The sequence below is a fragment of the Haliotis asinina genome, chromosome 9 (assembly GCF_037392515.1).
Source record: "Haliotis asinina isolate JCU_RB_2024 chromosome 9, JCU_Hal_asi_v2, whole genome shotgun sequence".
NCBI classification, from domain to species: domain Eukaryota; kingdom Metazoa; phylum Mollusca; class Gastropoda; order Lepetellida; family Haliotidae; genus Haliotis; species Haliotis asinina.
Genome location: NC_090288.1, coordinates 30,221,493 through 30,237,313, shown reverse-complemented (window position 1 = coordinate 30,237,313; position 15,821 = coordinate 30,221,493). Strand labels below are relative to the sequence as shown.

Genomic DNA, 15,821 nt, shown 5'->3' with positions numbered 1-15,821 from the left:
TCAGATTTGGTTTCAATTGTACATACTTTGTGACTGAGTTATCAAATTGGAAATAATTGGTAAATTTTCAGGCAACTGTATTTTCTTGTGAGATGTGCATACAGCCTTTCCCAAACCACAACTGAGTAGAGGTGGGTGTGAATTTACATGTTATGATGAATTTGGATGTTTCCAGCTGAACATATTACTCGAAATACAAAACACTGAATTCTCTTGAGATCAGTGCATATTATACCAGAGACCATGTAACTGATAACTGATTATACTTGGTTGCTTGCTACCTTCACGAAAACATGTACATATTTGCAATGTATTGACAAGAGGCGGCAGTTTCGCACAGGAAACCATCCATTTTCCATTATGTAATATGACTGAGCTATCCAGAGACATAAAATAGTACTTTGTTTACTCTGGAATGTATGTATGATCTAATCACTTGAGCCAATATCCATATTACTTGTCCAGTTCTAAGAATATGTTGGAATCACTGGGCAGGATTTGCATCTACACACTGATTTTGCCATGGCTCCCATCAGCAAACACTCTTAACACAATTACTACAGTAGTATAGGGAATGACAGTCCGAAAACACTTTTCAAAAACCCCCTCTAAAAAGCCTCATTTACTAAATGAGGCTTTGGTGGGACCCTTAGCTCTTGCTATTATTGCCCCTACTACAAAGCTACGCTATCACGTTTACCGTGACTTGGCAGGCGGTAATACTGTGCCGTACGGTACGATCAATAATTCTTCTCTTACAAATCCCCTACCCGGCCCATCCCTCAAGTAGTATAAGTTAGGTTCGTCGGCTTTCATATCCACTTTATCTATGTTGTAAGTTTTGACCGACCATATAGGATCGGTGGCTCGCTTACGGCTATCGCCCCTATGTCATGTTTATATCGATGAAACAGTTTAACGTGAACCGCCTACGATCTCTTTGGTATTCATAATAAAGGCTTGCTGGGCTTTTTGTATTCCCTGTGCTATGTACTTTTTTTTCTCATCCTCGCTGATAGCAGACTTACGAGACTTGGATCGAATATCTTGTTTCATTCCGTTATATTTTTTGAGTTCAGAGAGGATTGAACTAAACTCCTCTTCTGAGATCTTACTGTCAGAGAGTGCCGTGGAAATTCGCTCACACACTGTGTTCAGCTTTGCTTCGGCCAGAACCCTGATCTCGTCGTGTTTCAATGCCTTACGATTAAGTCTGCGTGATACTAACTTAAGAGCCAACCCTACCAACCCTGTCACCCCAGCCGTTATTTCAATACCTAGCACTATAGGTGCAGCCACGATGGTGGTTAACAATCCAACGCCTGCCGCCCCTAGTCCCATACTGGTTGCCATAAGGGTAGTGTCAGCCCCATCCACGATATTGAAAGCTCTATTATATTTTTTACATAGTGCTTTCCGCGTGTCACGGTCTTGTTCTAGTTGACGTTTTACATCACATAACTGCCTCAAGCGGAACCCATCTACGGTTTCTAACGTCTTAGCTACTTCCTCTACGACTGGGTACAGACCCATCCTATAATATATATTTTGAAAGATATTTTAATTGGGGTTCAGTTAAAAATCTATCAATGTATTTGAAGCCTATAAGTTCTAGATTATTAGTCAGGGTAATAGGTGAGAGGCTAATAAAATATCCTATTCTAATAAAAACCCCACTGAGGCTTATTAAGTGGTTTATAGGACCCGTGGTATCCTGTTGTATAACAATACGACAATATTGGTATGTGTAAGACCAGCGTATTGACACCCCGGGTAAAATTTGGTGTACTATTGGGGGGTCTCCATCGAATGAACCCGTAAAGAAGACTTCTATGATGAGTGTGAAAGGGGGGGTTATTATTTCAGGATTACTAAATGTTAATTTATTTTCGAAGAAAGCTGATAACCCATTTTTGTCAGTTTTTGTTAATCCCCTCTCCGGAATGAAATCCCCGGCCCAGATACCGTTGTTCCTAATCTTAGTGATCCAATTATTTTCGTCTATTGTGATATAAGGTGAGGTGAGTGTTAAGTTGATCAGCCATTTAGGCTTTGTAAAATCTGGTAACGGCACCCGTCTGTACACGTTGTCTTTGAAGTGTAGGATATAAAATTCATCTTCCTCACCAGGCTGATCAAACCCCTCTGTATCTCCCAGGTCGTTAAGTGTAGTGTTGGGATGATGACTGGTCATTATTATACTATTACGATATAATTTCCAACTGGTTTTCTGATAATAATTCAGGGGTTAACTTAATACCCATGAAGTGTATGTTGTCAGGCAGGAAGATATTGATTAGTGATATCTTGTTTTCTACGATCACGTTGACCCCCTGCAGACTGGTCTTGGAGTCGACACCCACCCGCACGTAAACGTTGCAAACTTGATACTGGTGTCGTTTCACCCACCCGAGTTTGATCCCCTTCACGATCTCGACATCATTCACCGATGGTTCCCCTAGGTAGACTTTGATGAATAGTGTTGAGTTTGCCGGTAGACTCTCTAGTATCTTGACCACGCCTTCGAATTCAGACACCAACTGCAATTTCACGTTTTGTATGGCTGGTTTACTCGATAGCATGTGGGCTGCTATAGTGTTGACTGGGCTGACGACTATGCTACGTCTCTGAGTTGGGACGTAAGCCACGAGCAGGGTTCCATTGTTCACGACTTTGTTTAGGTGGTTGTCTTTGTTATCCGTGAACACGTAAGGGGAGACGAGTCTAATATTGAGAAACCATTTGTTATCAGGTAACAACACCCACTTGTCATCTTCGGTGAAGACGAGCATATATGGTTTGTTTTTGACGACGGTAGTGCTCTCAACATCGTCTAAGTCGAACAGTTTACCTCCGAATGATGGGTATATTCTCCAGTTGTCATCACCGGTGTTGACGAGGGCGTACTTAGTGTTGGCTGTTGCCCCTGTGGTATCTATCATATCACTTAGGGCTCCACCGGAGGGGATTTCAACGCGTTTGTAAATGTTGTTTTTTAGTTGCAAGGCATACGATTTACCATCTACTCCGGGAGCGTCGAAACCGCGTGTGTCTCCGAGGTCGGAGATCCCGATATTGACGCATTTTTTCACTCCGGGCCCTTGTGCGCTGGTCATGTTACGTGAAGCGTTAAGCTGAGGTATCCTATATTTACAGGATTATGATTTATATCTAACACCGATATTGTCAGCTCAGGTATGTTGCCCTGGGTTAATCTCTTATACTGCCGTGGTGAAAACGACTCGGTTCTACCGTCGTTGAATTTCTCAGTTTTAACCGGCACTGCTCTCAGTATAGTGGAAGGGTGTCCTCCTTGAATGTTGTACGTTGTGCTAACCTGATCGAGATGAATGTACAGCTCTCGGTACGGTACTAGGTCGGGTAACTTCGTGCCTGTGACGGTTGTTGTTGGTTTTATCTCGTCAGGAGACATACCGAGTATCCTCGCTAATGGTCGGCCGAGCCTCAAGGAGGTTCTTCCGTTGTTGATTAACACCACTGTACCGTTTGAGTCGTTCATCTTGAGTTCGGCTCCCAGGGGTTTGAAGACCTCGTCGTTTAGCGAGCACACGCTGTAGTAGCCGTCAGTTATTTGGCTGCGAGTTCCACTGACGAACAGTTTATTGTTGCTGATATTAATGTTAGTCCATTGCGGTAGGTAGGTGATATCGCAGAGTGCGACTTCGAGTTGACCTGACGTGTTATCGATCGCGTGCGTCAGCTGAACGGCCTCACCGCTCGTTATTCCTGGAAGTGTTATGTACATATTACATATATATTTATTTATATAATAGTTTTAAAATGTATTCCCCTGGTGTGTTTTACCCTAAACTGGATGTAGATTTCTCCCCCATGAAGATCGTGGTTGCTCCTGAGTTGTATTTCAATGCCCAGCTTTTAGATGTGTTCGATAAGTATAAGCTTATGGTGACTAACATTGAGGCAGTCCACGCGTGGTTCAACAACCCTATGCAGTTCTGGCAGAATCAATTCAACTTTGCTGTGTGGTGCGCTACAACGGGGTGTGGTGTGGCATTGACCGACACTCGGCGTGGACCGCTGAGTCAGTCTGTGTTCAAATTCCACGTGTACTACCAGGTCAGACGTATCCTTAAAGAGATCAGTGCCCCCCTCCCACAGGACAAAGCGTGGGACGCAACAAACAACCCATACGATAGACGGGCCTATGAACGTATTTGTAATGAATTCGAAATAAACCCGAAGACGGATTGGCGTTTGCCGGGGCCGAACCACGGGTTGGGTATTCCTTCTGATGGCGTGCGATCAGTGAAAGAACTCAGTGATCTTATACTGAAACAAGGTAAACTACGCCCGGACTTTGCTTTGTCGAGTAATGAATGGAGGGATGATCGTATGAACTTTAAAGGTGGTGTTGCTTTCACAGTCCAGAAAGTGGAGCAGTCAACCGCAGACGGGTGGAAAATGTTCATGCTGGACACGTCGAAAGGATTCACTCGTGCTGGTACAATACGCTTGAACGACTCGATTCGAACGTACGTGTGGGCGCTGTTGGGTGAGCAGTCGATGACGCGTTCCAACATCCTCGGTAAGGGAACTGCTTACGACGCTCAGAAACAGTTCGTTTCCAACGTTGAGGATGCTATAAATTCTCCAGTTGATCTCCCGCGGGCCATCGAACGCTACCAAAACGTGTTAGAATACGCCAGATCGAAAGTCAATTACGTGTTCGGCGTGGGGTTGTACATGGCTCCGAGTGATATGCAACTGAGAATAAAAAAAGTGGTGGGTTATAACAACAAAATAGTCATAGCCACGGCGGACCAAAAGTTGGGTATCAACCCCGATATTAACACCCCACATATCCCACACACCCAACCACGTGAAAAGGGTATAGTGGCGCCACCTCCGGAGCCTAAAGTTCAACCAACACCACAGGAGGTGGCCCCTCATATGCAGGTCTCCTATGAGCAGCATATTGATAATAAAACAGCCTTAGTGGTTGGTGGGGTAACTTTGGGACTTATTTGGTTAAAGATTTCTTAGCCGCTACGTACACCAGACCCGCCACGGCGACGATGGCTGCCCACAGGTTTTGACTGAGCCACATGGCAGTTTTAGACAGAGCGCTCAACAACCACGAGACGATACTACCCAGGATGCCGGGAAGGGCTTCGGCGGCTTTACCAGCCAGTTTAGCTAGGCCTTCCCCGAGTTTTTTAATCCAGTCTTTAACACCCCCACCGCCACTTGGAGTTCCGCCGCCGCCAGGTGTGGAGGGAACTCCCATAGTACCCCCTGTTAGTGCCACCACCAGGGTTGATATGATGAAACCCAATGCAGTTAGAATGCTGGCGATGGTGATCCCTTGCTCCCGGAATAATATCCGAATCCTGTCTGCTAACGTGGTGTCTCGGTGGAGGACTTGATTGATGGTTTCCCGTATACGGCTGACCTGGAATCGAAGCTTTTCTTTGAAGGAGGATGCTGTCTCCAACCAGACCTTCTTTTCCTCTTCCAAATCACGTATTCGTTTCTCGATGGGGGCTTTCAGAGCCTCGTCCTCAGTTTCACCGAGTTTTTTCCTTTCATAGGCGATGTGGTCGTCTATCTCACTCATTTTGGCCGTGCTTTTCCAGAGATGGCCACGAATGGTTTGCATTAACAGGTCCAACCCCCGCAGTTCCCTAAAAGTACTTTTGAGCCCCGGGAAGGGTTCGTTCTCGTAGTCGGCCAACACCTTTTTAATATCATAAGTCATGTTTTGATCTGATGTGGCGTCCCTGATGCCTTCCAGACCTTGAACTAACTTCGGAGGATACTGCTTAGGTCGTGCGCCACCGTAATCTTTGAAGCCTAGTTCATTTTGGACAAACTTACTTCCATGTTTACCAGCCAATGTTGATAAAGCAAGCGGTTCTCTAGTGCGTTTATTCATAAGATCGATCCCCGGGCGAGACTTCAAACGCAGCGTGCCATTGCCATCAACAAAAAACTTGGAATCGTCTCGATCCAACGGATATACGTAATGTTTATCCTTTTTTAAACCTTCATAAAATCCGTCGACGGCGCCCTTAAGGAGCTCGTCACCTTGCGAGAATGAGGTCTCCTGGTCATCATCATATGCCTGGGCACTAGCGCCCCGCATATCATCCATAGGTATGTCTTCATCCATTAGTATTAAAAATATATTTCATTTATATAACAATGTACGGTAGAAAATTAGATCCTTTCAGAAAATTGAGAGAGCCATTAGGCGCCAGAGCCGTGCGACAGTCGGTGACCATCACCAACAATCCCAGCAAGATAGACCAGAACCAAACTCTGCTGGTTAGATTTCCAAACCTTGGTGAGAATGACCTCATTGTACCAGGCACTGTTCGACTGGCGTTCAATATCACGTTGACCTCCGACAACGACAAACGCGAGCTAGTGCGGAACGTGGGTCGAGCCATCATCAAGAAAACGACCGTCAAGATCAGCGGTAACGAGGTGCTGAGCATCGACGACAGCGACGTGTTTCACTGCTACAAGGATCTCTGGAAAAGCGAGAGAGAACGAGTCAATGATGTGTACCAGGGTATCAGCAAATCAACCCGGGCGCGCATAGGATACGTCTTCACGACAGACCAACAAGACAAGCTATCGGACGGTGAAAAGGCCATCGCTCAAGCATACGGGAATAGATTCTGCGTGCCGCTCGACTTCGAGTTGCTCACGGGACACGCGCCGTTTTACCAGGCCGCGCTCGGTGATAGGCTCGAATACGAGCTCACGTTTAACGACTATAGCAAAGTAGTGCGTACGCCGAACGGTGATGAGGCCAGTTATGCCATAGACAACATCTCTCTGGAGTTCGACATGGTCACTAGCCCTGAGCTGGCCAGGCAGGTTCGAAGCCAGTACTCTGGGAAGATGGCTATCCTGTACGATCGCGTACTGAGGCATAGATCAGTCGTGCGAGATAAGAGCGACACTGTGTGGAATATCAACCTGAACGTGCCGGCGCGATCAATGAAAGGTATCCTGGTCGTCCCCGTGGAGGATTACGATCCATTCCGGAGGGACAGCGAGAAGTTTTTCAACCCCGAGATTGAAAAGGTGGAAGTGACCATCGAGGGCGTGCCCAACCAGCTGTTCAGTCATGGTATGAGACCACACCAGCAGTGGGATGAGATAAAAAAGCTACCAGTGGGGGATTACATAACAAAGGACCTGGACCTCGGCTCCGTGCAGATCGGTGAATACTTGACCACCAAGTACGCCTTATGGTTGGACATGCGATCCACGGATGATGATAAACTGCATGGTAGCGGGCGTCGTATAGATAACGGCAGCGAAGGGATAACCATCCAGATTACTAAGAAGGCTCAAACCGCTGGTAAGTTGAAATTATATCTGTACGTTATTATGGACGCGCAACTTAATATAGACAATGGGAGATTCGTGCAAGCCATCTACTGATGGGGGAGACCCCCTGGGGTTACCCACTGACCCACACTGCGCTATCATATGCGGGCAGACTGGCTGTGGGAAGACCGTTTTCGTGTTGGATATGTTGGAGGGTTACTACAAGGATGTGTTCGATAACATCGTTATCATGTGCCCTACTCTAGGCATGAATAAAACGTACGCGCGACCTTGGGTAATGACGGACCCGGACGTACACAAAATCGACCCTGGAACACGCCTACAGGACTGGTTGAAAGCTCTTCACGAGAAATTTAAAGGGGAACCGACGCTGTTTATACTGGACGACTGCAGCGCTAATCGCGAGATAACAAAAAAGAGAGACATGCTATCGTACCTGGCCTTCTCCGGCCGGCATGCAAATCACAGCGTCTGGGTGCTAACACAGAAGTTCAACTCGGTGTTGAAAGACCTCAGGGAGCAGACGCGATGGGTGGCCTTATTTCACTGTAAGGACAGGGATTCGTTTGAGGAGTGTTTGAGAGAGAACGATGTGATGAGTAAATTAGAACGGGAACGGGTTAAGAAACAGCTCGCTGAAACTAAACACGCTAAGCTCGTTCTAAAGACCGACCAACCAGTAGCATATATAGTATACTAAAGCTAAGCAAAGCTAAGCAAAGCTAAGCAAAGCTAAGCAAATGCTAAGCATAGCTATGATATTTGAAGTATTTGTCGTGTGCAACTTAACCTTCATTTCTCTGTGTTTTGCCTGTATCGGGTATTATATAGTTAAAACTAAATCTTACTTGTTATATTATAAGATGGAGTGTGAGGAATTGCTCGAACAATTGTCTGTGGAGGGTTCCCCAACTGGGGATTCCCCCAAGCGAGAGAAACTGGTGGCGTTGGCTGTTGGCAGCAAAGCCAAACATTACTTTGGAGACTACACCCCGGATAAAATTCACAAAATGTCAGCCGAAGAAATCGATAAGCTGTACGCTAGATACGAGTCCCGGCTCGGAGCAGAAATGACAAAGACAATAGGATCGGCTATGACCCAGATATACACCGGTATTGTATCACAATTCCTTCCCATTCCACCAGAGCGCCGACTTTACCTGTGGGAAGACCTCGAGAAAGACCCTTTTATCGAACACGCCGTGAGCTCTATCAGCTGCGGGCTGTACCACAAATATGGTATGTTGTTGGCTCCAGTGACGGCGGCGATTATCACGGCAAAACATTGCCAATTTGAGAGAAAGAATAATAATAATAGTATAGATGGATGCTGCACAGGAGGAGACCCCAGTGGATTCACAGGAACCAGTGACGGTGGAGACCCCAGTGGAGGTACCTCCAACAGTAACCAGGCAGAAGAATCCTAAGAGAGTAGCTGCCGGTAAAAAACGGTGGTGTAACCAACATAAAGTGACCAACCCAACCCGACTGTTGTTGGCTGTAGGCGTAACTGCTGCCGTGGTTATAACATGGTTATATACACGTGATGGAAACCCTCACCGTGAGGTGGTACCTGAGGTGGTAACCCCCACTGTGGGGGGTACCCCCACCGTCGACCCGCATATCATGTTATAATTTAAAATATTTTTATATATACATAATGTCTGAGGGGAAAACGTTCGTCAACGACGCATACCACGCCACAGTGGTAGCCAGTCTAGCAGTAGGGTACGCTCGGTTGACTAAAATGGTGCTTAAACAACCAACTATCAAGCTAGATTTCAACCTGCAGGATATGGGTATGCTCATAATGAACCTTGGTATGGCGATGGCCACAAAAGACATCCTAGTAAAACAAGGAATAATACCTGATAATATAATGAAATAAATATAGGGATGGCCACGATAGCTATGATGGTTGGTGGGGCGTTAGTGAATGCCCTGGCATTTTCCGGGAGTAATTTCCTCTTCTCGAAACTACGAGATGATCACGCGGCTGAAATACAGGAAGAAAGGAAGCGACACGATCTCGCTACTGAGAAATTACAAAGAGCACAGGCTGAGTACGCTAAAAAACGCCTCCAGAGGATCGATTTTATTAATGAACAACTCACGCGTGAAAACCATGCCGTTCAAACATTCAACGATGTTGATGAAGCAATGAAAGAATACTATCTACTAACTGGTAAACAATTGGAACCGCTCAATAAACCCACACTCGCTCAGTACTACACACCATCCAAGGGACAAATGAATCGTGAACTGGGCTTCATAGTGTTGGGTATAGCAGCTACTGCGTTGGTTGCTAAGCAATTAAACTAAAATACCTATATAAGTAAACATGAGACCCGCTCCATACCGATGCGAATATATACTTATGGGGAAGACCGAGGCCTGTGGTAGGAAATGCAGGAATCAGGGGTTCTGTTGTTTCCATATGGGAAGTCCTAACTACACGTGTTCTGTGTGTGGTATCGGGGTTAAAGGGCACTACTGTTTATGTAAAGCTCACGGAGCGAACGTAGTCAGACATCAACTCATATACGAGAATAAAAAAGGCTACATAAAAGAACGTAGGCGACTGCTCAAGATAGACTCCAATTAGAGATTATACACACCTATGTATAGCTATGTCTGTGGAAAACATATTCAAATATGAACTGGCCTTATGGGGAAGCTTCAGATTTAAGATAATAGTGGACGTGGTATGGATTAAAGAGGGTGTTAAGTATACTCACCCCTTCGAATGGGAGCGGGATATCGCGTCTCAATACCATATAGAACGTTTTTCGAGTATAAGTGAATACAAGGAATACTATACCCAAGGCGAGTACTGGATTGAAACAGCCACACTATATATTTTACCAGGTACGTGGGACGATTTGACAGAATGTCTAGAATTGTACCCGGCCACCAGAAAATATTTTTTAAGAGTTACTGTCGACCAATTAGACATTGATTCTCTTAGGTGTAAACACTATGGCTACTGTGCGCGAGCTCAAGAGGGTCGCAAAACAGAGAGGTGTTATCGGGTATTCTAGAATGCGGAAGTCAGCATTGTTAAGATTACTAGGTTTAGAAGCCCCTCCTACGGTAAAACAGTTAAAAGCTCAAGCAAAACAGCTTGGACACACGGGTTATTCAAACCTGGGGAGAGCCGGGTTAACCGCATTGTTATCACATGCCCCCGTAGCACGCCCCACTGTAAAACAACTGAAAACCGAGGCACACGATTTGGGTTTAGGCGGGTATTCCCGTATGAGAAAACCACAGCTTTTAGAATTATTACGACAGAATAGAGCTATTGACCTACAGTTTGTGCGCACTGAGCACGCCGTAGGCAATTATTTGAGAGGTTGGCGCATGCACATTGATAGAAACATAGACATTATAGATATCAAGCCTCTGATAGCTGATAAGGTCAACCAGGAACTAAATAATCTAGGAAGTATCAAGTTTCAGATCACAGTGAAAATGTCGCTCGATAAGCAGGTTGGGAGTACCACTGAGTATGTTCAGCCTTACTTCCGAGGTAAACAAGAGGTCGTCACACATGCAGAGACCATTGACGCATCAATCGATACAAGTTTTCAGCAGATACGAGAATACCTAGAACGCTACACACACTTAGGGTCCGGGTGGGCTGTAGATAAAATCGATAATATCTATCTAGATATAGCTAACTACGTGCCGTTCAGAGGTGGGTCATACCTAGCCTTGCCTCCCTACTATAAGAACAAACAAGCCATAGTAAACGTTAAGAATAGAGGAAACGATTGCCTGAGGTTATCTATCAGGTCAGCCTTATTTCCAGCTGCCACTAATCCGAACAGACCTTCTAATTATCCACAGGACGATGGGCTCAACTGGGATGGTATAGATGAACCCACCCCAATATCCCAGATCACTAAAGTAGAAAAACAGAATAATCTGGCTATAAATGTCTTTGGACACGAAGGTAACACAACAATAGTACACAGGGTCAGCCCGGTGAAGGATTGTCAAGTTATTAATTTATTCATGATTCAAAAAGGTGAAAAGTATCACTACACGTGGATAAAACATCTCAGCCGGTTGTTGCACGACCAGTCGAAACACGTTGGGGAAAAACACTTTTGTGTACGATGCCTACACTGTTTCAGTCGGGCCGATTTATTAGAATCCCACCTGGAGGATTGCCAAGGTGTTGGGCAGACGGCCATACGAGTCGACATGCCTAAGGAAGGTGAAAATATCCTAAAATTCGACAATCACAAGAATCAAATGTCTGTGCCTTATATCATATACGCCGACTTCGAAGCCTTAGTTGTAGGGGAATCATCCACTAGTGGGAGTTTCACACACAAAACACAAGAGCATAAAGCCTGTTCGTTTGGATACATTGTCGTCCGTTGTGACGGGGAAACGAAAGCTCCGGTAGTGTATAGGGGTCCTGACGCGGCTGAAAGGTTTCTAAAGTGCTTGCAGGAGGAAGAAAAAATTATTAGGAATGCATTGTATAAAATCGCTCCAATGCGTATGACCAGAGCCGACAAGCTAGCTCACGCCAGTAGCACTAACTGTCACGTGTGCGACTCGCCACTTAACGGTGATTCGGTGAGAGATCACTGCCACATAACTGGTAAGTATAGAGGCGCCGCTCACAACGCGTGCAACCTCAAGCTTAAAATCAATCCTAAGACAATAAACATCCCCGTTGTCTTTCACAACTTGAGAGGATACGACTCTCACTTGATCATGCAGGCCATCGCGAAAATCGATGGTAATATATCGTGCATCCCAAACAACATGGAGAGATACATCTCCTTCAGCTTAAACGGACTTAGGTTCATTGACTCGTTTCAATTCCTCCTGTCGTCACTCGACAGTCTGGTCAAGGCCAACAATACCTTCCCTATCACAGATCGATACACAGACGCCGAGACTAGACACCTGCTCATGAGGAAGGGCGTATACCCATATGAGTACATGGATAGTTGGGCTAAGTTCACCGAGACCAGACTACCTCCTATCGACTGCTTTTATAGCAAGCTGAATGAGGCGTCAGTCTCACGAGACGATTACTCGCACGCGATTAACGTATGGAATAAACTGGGTTGTAAGAACCTGGGCGATTATCACGATCTGTACTTGAGGACAGATGTACTGCTGTTAGCCGACGTGTTTGAAACGTTCAGGCGGACCTGTTTAAAGCAGTATAAACTCGACCCCGCATGGTATTACACCAGCCCAGGTCTGTCGTGGGACGCCTTGCTTAGAAAGACCGGAGTTAATTTGGAATTGCTCACAGATTATGACATGCACCTATTCATTGAGAAGGGCTTGCGAGGTGGGATTTCCATGGCATCCAAACGATACGCTAAAGCAAATAATCAATACGTGAAAGGTTACGATCCTAACAAACCAACCAATCACATTCTATACCTCGACGCAAACAACCTGTACGGCTGGGCCATGAGCCAGTATCTACCTACAGGGGGATTCGAATGGGTACCAAACGTTGATGTTATGAGCATTGCACCAGATTCGAACAAAGGGTATATCCTCGAAGTTGACTTAGAGTATCCCAAGGCATTACACGCATCGCACAACAGCTATCCCCTTGCACCCGAACGTATGAAGGTTAACACAGACTGGATGTCTGAGTACCAACATAACTTGTCAGGTGGTCGTGTGGCGGACGTTGAGAAACTCGTGCCTAACTTAATGAATAAGACCAAGTACATAGTTCACTATCGCAACCTACAGCTGTACCTGTCATTGGGTATGAGGCTGACCAAAATACACAGGGTGCTCATGTTCGACCAGAGCCCATGGATGGAGCCCTACATCAGAATGAACACAGACCTACGAAAAAAAGCCACCAGTGATTTTGAGAAAAATCTCTACAAGCTCATGAACAACTCGGTGTTTGGTAAGACTATGGAAAACCTGAGGAAACGCGTAACCGTGAAACTGGTTAGATCTAGTGAGGAAGACAAGCTCAGGAAATTGATAGCCAGTCCGGCATTCAACCGTAATAAAATATTCACAGACGACCTAGTTGCCATACACATGAAGAAAAGCCACATAAAATTCAACCGACCTGTTTACGTTGGGATGAGTATCCTCGATTTATCCAAACACCTGATGTACGACTTTTACTACAACGAGCTCAAGAAACAGTACGGCGACAGGTGCGAAGTGCTGTACACTGACACGGATTCCCTGCTGATGGAGATTCGAACCGAGGACGTGTACGAGGACATGAAAAAACACATCGATTTATACGACACCAGCGACTATCCTAAGACCCATACTATACACAGCACGGTAAATAAAAAGGTCCTAGGTAAGATGAAGGACGAGTGTGCTGGCACGCCAATAGCTGAGTACATAGGTTTAAGGCCTAAGATGTATTCCATATTGAAAGCCGACAATAGTGAGATCCGAAAAGCTAAAGGGGTTAAGAAGTATGTGGTGAAACAACACATCAAACACGCCAGATTCAAGGAGGCCCTGTTCAAGACCCGTACCTTTAGGCATAAGATGAACACGCTTAGAAGTGATGGACATAAGATATACGGACTGACTATAAACAAGACGTCCCTATCGCCTATGGACACGAAACGTTGGATAGCTATTGATGGTATAAACACATACGCGTATGGACATGAAAAAATTTGAGGCTATTTATTACAGCCCGCGTGGATATTGGAAAGGAGCTAGCGCAGTAGATAATCTATCTAAAATGGCGCGAGTATCACCAGAGAAAGCCAAAGCGTGGCTTGAAAAACAAGCCCTGTGGCAGATCTATTTGCCGGCGCCACGCTACGTACCTAGAAGGAGTTTCGGAATTAACATACCTAATAGCATTCACCAGGCAGACCTACTGTTCCTACCTCATGATAAGAGGTACAAGTATGCCTTAACCGTAGTGGACGTAGCCAGTCGTTACAAGGAAGCCGAACCCTTGACCACGAAAGATTCGGCCAAAGTAGCCAAAGGATTAGAACGCATATACAAACGCAGCCCGCTGACTTGGCCAACAGAGCTGCAAGTTGATCCCGGACGGGAGTTCATGGGTGCCGTTTCACAACTGCTAGCCAAACACGATACAAAGGTCAGACGTGGCACGGCCGGAGCCCATCGCAGCCAAGCTATAGTTGAGAGATTTAATAGGACTTTGGCTGAGCGCTTGTTCGGTCATCAATATGCTAGGGAAATGACAACCACTGGAAAACGATCGACCGAATGGGTAGCGAGGTTACCCGAGGTGGTGTCGGCAATCAACCATGAAGTAACCCGGCTCACTGGTAAGAAACCGGCAGACGCTATCAAACTAAAATCAGTGTTAGCAGAGTCGTCTGCTCCATTGCGTGGAAAGGAGAAACAGATACCAGATAGGGCCTTAGTTAGGTATCTATACCAGCCGGGGGAACACGAGGGCGATAGCCGTAAGCGAGCCACCGATCCTATATGGTCAGTCAAAACTTACAACATAGATAAAGTGGATATAAAAGCCGACGAACCTAACTTATACTACTTGAGGGATGGGCCGGGTAGGGGATTTGTAAGAGAAGAATTATTGATCGTACCGTACGGCACAGTGTTACCGCCTGCCAAGTCACGGTAAACGTGATGGCGTAGCTTTGTAGTAGGGGCAATAGTAGCAAGAGCTAAGGGTCCCACCAAAGCCTCATTTAGTAAATGAGGCTTTGTAGAGGGGTTTTTGAAAAGTGTTTTCGGACTATCATTCCCTATACTACTACTACAGTAAGATGAAAGAACACCAAGAAATAGCGAGGTAGAATTTACAATCAGTTAAATTAGCAACACTTCTTTCTTCATTCTCTCACATGAAACATTGTATGCATTACGTGTTAATACAGCCTTTACAAGACTGCATTCTAGAAATGAGGAAATCGTTGAAAGCTCTGACTTTTTAGACAGTCTGGACATCATCCCATGGTAGCCTACATGCCAGTGAATTCTCCCACACTTATAGGAAATATTGTAAACAGATTGGACCCTAAATGGAAACAGATCGTCATATGAGATTGACATCTCTGTGACTTTAGACTAGACTGTTCACACATTGTTTTCTTCTTGTTTTAAGCGGTTTGGTTTGTTTGTTGTTTAATGCCACATTCTGCAATACTCCAGCTATATGATGGTGGTCTGTAAATAATCAAGCCTGGACAATTCAGTGATCAACATCAGGAGCATTGATCTGCACAATTAGGACACGATGACATGTGTCAACTAAGTCAGCGAGTCTGACCACCCGATTCTTTTCGTCGCATTTTATGACAGTGAGAGTGAGTGAGTGAGTGAGGTTAGTTTTACGCCACACTCTATTAAATCCAGACAATCCAGTCATCAACCAAGTCAGTGAGCCTGACCACCTGATCTCGTTAGTCGCCTCTTCCGACAAGCATAGTTGCGTTTTTATGGCAAGCATGGGTTGCTGAAGGCCTATTCTACCCCGG

At 45.5% G+C, this 15,821-nt stretch overlaps 1 protein-coding gene across 3 annotated transcripts in view; it reads right to left on the bottom strand.

The window, feature by feature from the left end:
• The window catches only part of LOC137295904 (cyclin-dependent kinase 17-like), a 108,602-nt gene that overhangs the window by 16,686 nt on the left and 76,095 nt on the right, over window positions 1-15,821 (bottom strand). The gene's annotated exons all lie outside the window — the stretch shown is intronic.